Source organism: Magnolia sinica, chromosome 11 (assembly GCF_029962835.1).
Source record: "Magnolia sinica isolate HGM2019 chromosome 11, MsV1, whole genome shotgun sequence".
Classification (NCBI taxonomy): Eukaryota; Viridiplantae; Streptophyta; class Magnoliopsida; order Magnoliales; family Magnoliaceae; genus Magnolia; species Magnolia sinica.
Window position 1 is genome coordinate 23050533 of NC_080583.1, and position 9534 is coordinate 23060066.

Sequence of the window (9534 nt, forward strand, 5' to 3'; positions counted from 1 at the left end):
GTACATCGGGTCGAGCCAAGTCGAGCTGGCCTTAAATCTACTCGGCTGGGCTGATCTTAGTTTCAACTCGGCTCAGCTTGGTCCTAGGGTTTGACTGGCCCGCTCGGCTCAGTTCGATAAGCAGCTCAGGCCAGTTCAAGCTAAGATTGAGCTGAGTTCACCATTGCAGCATTTTCACAAACATCTGAACTGCACCTTTAAAATCTATTTAGTTTTACAGGTTATTATCAAACACCTAAGCAACATAAAAATCAAAGAAAAAAAAAAGATGTTGGTTTTATATACATGTCTCTTTTTACTTTTAAATCCAAATGAGCCCCAATTAAGCAAAGGACTCAAAAGTTTAACATCTCTAATTTTAGCAATTGGTGAAGTAGTCACATTAAGAAAAAAAAAAAAACAAGTCACATTGTCTGGCTGTACATAAAACTCCCAAAAAAGTATTCCATAAACACCAGCCGCCGTGATGCAGTTATATTTGCATAGTACTCAGCCTTATACCCCCTGTTTCCACGTATTCGAGCTCGCATGTCAACCTGGCCTCTCTTGCAATTGAAATGTCTCCCTTAGGCCAACACGCTTGATATGGATGGACTTTTTTCTCCAGCAGTATCCTTGTATGAGTGCTTCTCGACCTTGACTTAGTCAATTTCCTTAAAAAACTTGACAAGTTCCATGGTGAGTCCTTTGCATGACTTCGCCATTCCCGAATCTAAACCCCCTATACATACCTTCCTTGCCACCGGCCACACTTCTTTGAGTCATTTTATCAAACACTTGGTGAGCAACATCAATACCAAAGTAACCGAGTCACCAAACTAGTTCGATCTGAGTCCGATTCAAGCTAGGTTCGATCCGAGCCGAGGCCATTTCGAATTTGGCTCGAACTCATTTTCAAGCTCAAAAAATCAGCTCAACTCGGCTTGAACTTAGCTTCTAACTGAGTCAAATCAAGCTTTTTCGAATCAAGCAAGCTAACCGAGCTAGCTAGGTTTGTGTACACCCCTACTTTCATGTCATTTTAAGGTATAGGCACGAAAATGAGGTAGATCCAACTCCTAAGGGAACCACGCTACATATAACTCTTGCATTTAATGCAACTTGCATTCCATGCTCTGTGCATTAAAGGCAGTGAAGCTTATTATCTGGTGTGGCTCATTTTAGCGTTATATCTGCCTCTTTTTGTGTGATATAAGAGGAAGGGTAAATGGCGTAGATAAATAGATAAATAGCAGCGGGCCCGCCCACAGAACTGCCCGTTCGTGGCTGGAGACTGGCAGGGTAGGACGCAATCCTTGTCCCATGGTATTGATGTTGTAGGCAAGTAGGCATGTCGCCAGGTAAACAGTGTGGTGCCACAGCTTGTGTAGAGTTGCCCCGGACACGTGGAAGCATGATTTTTAAGTAGCTTTTCCTATTCAAATTTTTTATTATAATTTTCTTTATAAGGAGCAGCTTGCTTTTTTAAAGTTAGAGGTGCTGATGTCTGAGCGCATGCAATGAGAACCTATCATTACCTTACATGGGCCGAGTAGGGGTGTAGTTAAATAGGCATAAGTGTATGTTTGAAAATTTATTTTTATATATAAACGTTTATGCTTTAAAAATACTGTATTTTATTATCCGCAAGGTAAAAAGGAAAAAACAAAACAGCAAACAGTAGAAAACAAAAATTACATTGGACCCTCATCTATCCTGAACCCTAGAGAGAATTTTTTTATTATTTTATTATTTTTTCTCTTTTTCTTTTCTTTCCTTTGGTATTTTTTTGAGCTTCTGACCTGGATTAGTAATAAGAAAGTCTATCCTCACTTAAAATTTTAAAAAAAAAAAATAATAATAATAAAAAAAACACTCCAGTGCTTCTGACCTGGATTAGTACTAAGAAAGTCTATCCTCACTTAAATATTAAAAAAAAAAAAAAAAACACACTCCAGAGAGCACTCCTTAATAGACCTTTTGCAATTGCAAAAGACAATTGTCATGTTCATCCCACATGACCCATAGGACAAGGAGAGAGCCTCCAAAGTGATGTCTTTCTTCTACCTATCCAAACTACTTGCCAACTATAGAAAAAGCTTTTAATCAAGCTTCGGTCACAATTAGAAAGAATATCATTACAAATACTCACAAATTAACAATGGATGATCATTTAGAAGAACGATCCCCCCTTTGGCGCAAGTTATCGTTCATGAGGATGCAATTTCTCTATGCAAGCCAAGCAAACACAATCACTTTGGGAGGGCCCCACATTTCCAAATCGGATCAGCATATTCGATTTCTCCTTACAAGCCAAGCAAACACAACCATTTTAAGGGGGCCCATATCTCCAAATCAGACCAATATAGAACAGTCGAATGAATAACGATGTATCAAAACTCTGTAGAAAGATTTCAATAAGAAAAGGCCTGTTTTATCGAAGAGATACACTAGGGAACCTCATTAATAAATTAGTAGCGTGTGGGCAAATGCCCGATCTACACGCAATTCCCATCATAATATAATTACATATAGATGCATAAATAATTGACATTAAAAAACCACACACCTCTTAGACAAACCTATCCACCACTTTTATTCAGTTTCTTCATTTAAATATATTTGATAATTAACAATTTTATTTTCTAATATTACTTTACGCAGCGGTCAATTAATGATGAAATTCATCCCATCCTTGTGTATCTTGAACTATCATCCATCACAATAATTATAACTAGATGAATGCTCCTAAATGATAAATCACCCTTTACACAACTCTATCATATTTGGGTGCTTACACATCTTTTGTAGCTTCTCCCTAAAATGTATCTAAGGCTAGACTTGAATATTAGTTTAGGTAACTTACATATGTTAGAGACTATTCAACTACGAAAATAGTATAGTTTCGAATGGTTTTGAATAACGATTATGTTATGTCAGTGTCACAAAATATTAAATATATTGGTCACTTTCATTACACCTTGTAGGAGTGAATTGGTCTTGTTGATAAAACAATGACCATATCAGCCTATCAGCATCGATGCATATATATATATATATATATATATATATATATATATATATATATATATATATATAATCGACAGTATATAGGATTGAGTCATGAGCGGCGACCCATATTCATATCATTATAAAACCCCCTTTTGAAATTTTCTTTTCAAACTCTGTCCTAAACCTAATTTAAGGATCAAAAAATAAGAATTGAATAAAAATTGACGAATCAAGTCAAAATTGGCCATCTAAATAATATTAGAAAAAAAGAGCAACTATCACTTTCCTTTTCCAATTTCCTCTTCTTTTGGTTGTATATGATAGATCAGGATTGACCAATTCATGCTTGATTTTTGTTCGACCATGAATTTGTTTGGCTGACTTTTGGCAAGGCAAGCCAAGAAGCAATATTCATATATATATAAAAAATTGATAAAATGTTGAGCATACGTTAAAAAAATAAAAAAGAAAAAGATCAAATGTAATGTTTTACATTTTTTTTCCTAAATTTCTTTTATATATATATATATATATATATTGATATCGCAGCTGACATTGCCATGTGGTCCAATCCAATTCGACACCGTCCATATGGCACTGTTTTTGGGCTTAGTTGATACGGGGATACCACTATTCAAAATCTTAATTTCAAGGTAGTATAGACCATCAAATTCACCAACCCAATGAAGCAAATAAGCCTATCCTAATGCTTTATTTATTTATTTATTTTGGACCATACAAAAATGGTTGAAGCCGATCGTAATGGTAACTATCCAATTCCCATTGATTTTGGACCACTTACCATTCTACTGTTAGTCATCCATTTGGTAATCATTAATTAGATGGTTAAGATCACCTGATCAGTGTGATTTTCAAGGCATGCTCTATTGACAGTGGGATCCACCATTTGGATGGCATGGGGAAACGGATTGGTCGGTGATCTGTGGGCCCCGCTATGTATGTGTTTCATCCATGCCGTCCACCCATTCTTCCAGATCATTTTATGGTATGAGTCCAAAAATGAGGTTGATCTAAATCTCAAGTGGACCGCACAATGTTGATTGAACGCCCACCATTAAAAACTTCTTGGGGCCACAACAGATTTGGATCAAGCTGATATATATTTTTATCCTTCATCCAAGTCTGTATGACCTAATCAATAGGTTAGATCTCAAATAACCATTACAGTGGGCCCCGGAAGGTTTTTAATGGTGGACATTCAATCACCACTGTTTTCCCATGGTGTGGTCCACCTGAGATTTAGATCTACCTCAAAATCTTTTTTTTATTATCAAGCACTAAAATTATCTTTCAAAATGGATGGACGGCGTGGATAAAACACATACATCATGGTGGGGTCCACATAACACCGACCACTAGCTACCGTGCTGGTGTCAGCGTTACTAGCCAAACCGTGTCCATGGTATGGATAGCTGTAAATCAATCCCACACGTCAGGAGAACGAGGCAATGCCATTTTTAAGTTGTGGAAGACTAATACAGTAGTCTTCCTATTAAATACTAAAATAATACAATTAGGCCAAAAATGCCCCCCCTAAGCATGTTGATGCTCCACGCACAATAAGGTCAGCCAGATGTAGCCATGCCACTACACGACAAAATACGGACCAAATCCTCTGCAAAACCTGTCTTACTCATTGCGGAAAATACACAAGATTATGGACCCACCAGCCTTTCTATTTTACATCCAGATCGTCCATCAGGTCCTTTCATTAATTTTAGGCCATGAGGACAAAAATCATCCACATCCATAACTCATGTGGATCACACCATACGGAATAATGTAGATGTAATGCCAACCATAGGTTTATGTGTATGTCCATCATGATGTTTATCTTTCATCAATACCGTTCATCAAGATTTTGTTTTCACAAGGATGAAAACATTATACAAAAATAATGCTGATCTAAAATTCAAATGGACCACAACGCCTAAATTTAGAGGTATTAGGCGAAATTGTACATTATTTTGACTGGAGTGATCTATTTGATTATTTTATTGGAATAATACCTTTTATGTACGGTGGAAATAAATTTTCTCGCCTGATGGACGGACTAGATTTTATGTTTACAGAATTCTGGATCTCACAGATTCTGCGTAATTTACGCGCGGTATAAAACAGGCGTTGTGGACGATTGTGGTCCACAAAATACGTAGTACCCGCAATTTCTGCAGATGGCGGGGCACCGTTTTGTCATTTTCTTGGGAGTTGTCTGTATTTCCCTCTTCATTGCACACGTATTAAACCTGTCTTGTGATTGGGACCATTGATCTGGTGGGGTCCATTTTTGGATGTGCTAAGGTAAAAAAAACTTCAGTGACTGAACAGCTCTGATGATAGAGCTGTTGTGAGATTTACTGGATCAATCTGGACTGCTTCTGTAACCGTTCTTTCTGTAGTCCATATGATGGATGGATAAGAAACTCCAATCCAGTTTCTTTTACAAAGATGTTCTACCCTCGTTCTCGACCGCAATAATAACTGTTTTGATTATTAGAAATGATTGCCAAGTGTACTATGAATAGGGAAATTTATAGAAATTTTATGCAGCAGCACGTATCGTTCCGTTTTTTTTTGAATTAGGAAGTTGGCGCTTTCACCTCAGCCAGAAAAGAACAGTAGATGAAGCATCATGCTAACTCGTGTAAGATAGTAGTGTATCTTCGCGGTATACTTGCTAACTTGACACGTATGAAAGAAATCGGACTGTCCAAAAGGTTTATGAAGCCGTGGAGATGCTTTTATTCTATGGAAGCACATGTATAGTATACCATAGTGCTATAAAATATGAACAATGGTAGATATTCAACATAAACATGTGTCCCATATGTATAGATCATGAATTTTGAGCCATCGTCCGCTAACGGCATTACCCAACTGATGAGTGGACAGATCTTGCAGATGTATGAGCCGCGTGTCGTGTGGCCAAAGGGAAAGGCTCTGAAGTGGATTGCCTCCTGCACTCGGACTGAGTCCAGAGAGGGTGCGGATTAGGTGCGACGCCGGCTTCACCCAAGACGGTGCGGCCCTTACTGTGGGGCCCACCTTGATGTATTTATTCTATATCTATACTGTACATTCGTTTTTCCATATCATTTTAGAGCATGAACCCAAAAATGAAGAAGATTCAAATATTAAGTGCACCATACTATAGAAAACAGTGGTATTGGACGGCCTACCGTTAAAAACTTTCTACGGCCCACCATAATGTTTTGGTAGTGTTTATTTAAGATCCAACCTTACCTTGGTGCAGGTTAAAAAACAAATATCAATCAAAACTTGTGTAGCCTTTTAATGGTCAATAACCAATGTTTCGGAGGGGGGACGCGGTTTGGCTAGTGACGCGGCCATCAGGCAGGTGGCTAGTGGTAGGTGATATGTGGACCCACCATGATTTCTGTGTTTTATCCATGCCGTCCATCCATTTTGAAAGATAATTTTAGGGCTTTATCCAAAAAATGAGGTAGATCTAAATCTCAAGTGAACCATATCATGGGAAATCAATAGTGATTGAATGTCCACCATTAAAAACTTCCTAGGGCCTACTGTAATGGTTATTTGACATCTAACCTGTTGATTACGTCATATGGATGAAGGGAAAAAATATGTATCAGCTTGATCCAAAACTTTTGTGGCCCCAAGAAGTTTTTAATGGTGGGCCTTCAATCAAAACTGTGCGGTCCACATGAGATTTGGATCAACCTCTTTTGGGCTCATACCTTAAAATGATCCGAAGAATGGGCGAATGGCATGGATGAAACACATACATCATGGTGGGGCCCAAAGAGTACCGACCACTAGCAACTGGCTAGTGGCAGGGGAGTAGCCAATCCCATTCCCCCGGGATGCTCCACCTGGGAATTAGATCTGGCAAAATGGATGGACGGCTATGATATAGAATACAGACACCAAGGTGGGCCCCACCGTCTTGGACTGGGCCACATCTTATCCACTCGTGTCCGGGGAAGGGCTCTGTGGGGCTTATCATGATGTATGGATTTTATCTATGCCATCCATCCATTTTGCCAATCATTTTGGGGTATGAACCCAAAAATGAGAAGGGTCCGATGTTGAAATTTGTGGTTTTTTTGAAAAAATAATTCAAAATTTTGAGATTTAGCCGCCAAAATAATTTTTAGAAATTTCAAATGGAAAAGTGTGGTGTGTGCTTTTGTCCCACATTGGAAATGATAGGAGAAGATTTGGGGTTTATATGTGGATGCGTGTGTAGTATTCTTACTTGGAGCTTTAGAGATTGAAACGCTTAGATGCACTGGAACACATGCACGCATGAACGTGGGCAGTGTGGCTGTAGTGGCACTAGTTGGCGCACTTCACACATGCACATCGTGCCGCAGAGTAATCTCTCCCTTGCGACCTTACGCGAATCGTCGCGAGACGGTGCGAGTGGTCTAGTAGGAGTCTAGGTCCGATGGATCTGAAATGAGCCGAGGCTTTATAGGCGACTGAGAATGGTTGGATCTTTAATCCGAAACGGTCAACCATTTCTGAAAACAGCTAGCTATCTTGAAAGCCACAATGGTCCAAAAACGGACGAGCCATGATGATCCAACATTCAAATCTTCCGATCCGATTACCAAAAACGGCTGAAATTAATGATTAACGGTCAGAAACATTTTTCAAACGTTCTAAACCATTGATGGCCATCAAGTAATGGTCTACTCCCTGGTGCCTATATAAACTGGACCATTCCGGCCCAAATTTTATCATCTTGAACACAAATCTCTCCCTTTCCATTAGATTCTCTTAATAGCATCTCATTTTATAATACCGTTAAAACACATTCACAGTTTGACTCTACTAGACGATATACTGCGTTGAATTGTTCCTAAGTGGACCCATCGTGATTGCTGCACACCGGATCCAGACAGGCTTGTCTTATCTTGGAAGCAATTCACCCGTAACCCATCAACAATTGATAAGGGGGCAAATCACGCTTTAAGGACAATGTATATTTTTACATGATTCAGCCTAGTAAAACGAAATAATTGAACTTTATTTCATTTTATTTTTTATTTTTCGATATATCCAACACATTTTTCCAACATCCAAGGCTCAAGTGGACCACACTGAGGGGGCATTTAAGCAAGCGATGAAACTAGACTGAATCATGACTTCTCTAACGTTGAATGTTCTGGGCTAAGAACAAAGCTTGTACTTTAGGTGGAAGTTTGTGGAGAAGTTAAGCTTGGACCATAGGAGTTTGAACACTTTTATCCAGAACCTCCAAGTGAACTTAGGATCCCTATCACTGATGATGGTCCAAGGTATGCCTAGTATTTTACATAATCTTTTACAAAGAATCTTACAGAAGAATTGCAAGAACAGCAAAAGGCTCTTGGGAACGGCAGAAGTTTTGATTAAGTTAATATTTGTGTTTTCCATTCATCCAAGTTGATGCCATGAGCAAGTTAGATGGTGAATTAATATCATGGTGGACTTTAGAAAGGTTTCGTGTATATAGATAGATAAGTAGATGAATCTTGAATAAGAGGTTTGCTCTAACTATTTAGACTTGACAAAAAAGGTCCGTCTTACTGCTATTATGGATCCTCACTTTTTTTTTTGTTTTTTTTTTGTTTTTGTTTTTTTAAAGATGCGCCTCTTAGCTCATATTGTGAATATGGTCTCATCTAGTAGCCATAGGGGTATTGCTGCGAGGTATTCGAATGACCCTATCAAAGCTAGTTGTTATTCTTGTGAACTCGCTCTTCCGTTTCATTACTGAGATTGATATTGCTAGCTTGTCTTGATTGCTTGGTTCGGGTCGTGAGATCTTCTTAGTCCCTTGTGATAGTTTTTCATTTCTCCTTTTCTTTTCTTTTCTTTTTCCCCCCATCTCCCTTGCGTCCAGGGTATGCGTTGCTTTTTTTTTCCCCCCTTTCTTTCTTCGTAGGGGTTCCCACCACTTGTAATTTTCAAGTTTTCACCTTGGTTTAGTAATAAGAGAGTATTCTCGCTTGCTTTTTTTTTTTTTTTTTTTTAAAAAAAAAAGGTCTAACTCCATAGTTTTAGTGGCAGGCTTTAGTAGTAAATCGAATCTATTTCAACACTGAAATCATAGGATCATGTGTCCATGTGGTGTGGGTATGGAAAAAAAAAAAACTAACAAAAGGTGAATATAAAAGGACATTAGCATTTAATACGATTAACATTCTATCATAATTATTTAATAGAAAGTCATTTAATATTTTAATTGAGTGTGATGGTTGATATACAATTTCACACACCCTGAAATTCGGTACCCGAGTTGGTCAGGCCCGAATCCAAATTCTAAGACCGTGAGTTATATTTAAACAAAAAATATATAGCAACCCACAAAATCTTCATGCATTTTCAAGGCAAATAGAGCCACTAAGAGAGAATAAACTAATATCATTTCAATCAACAAATATTTCATTAAATTATCATCAAGTCTTAATTATATTAAAATAAATTATATTAAATTGTAATATTTAAATAAATAATAAGAAATTAAAGTCTTCAATTTTGTCCAATTGG

At 37.9% G+C, this 9534-nt stretch overlaps 1 pseudogene; it reads right to left on the minus strand.

The window, feature by feature from the left end:
* Positions 1–395: 395 nt before the first annotated feature.
* Positions 396–704, minus strand: LOC131218300 (uncharacterized; annotated as a pseudogene).
* Between the last annotated feature and the right edge of the window lie 8830 nt (positions 705–9534).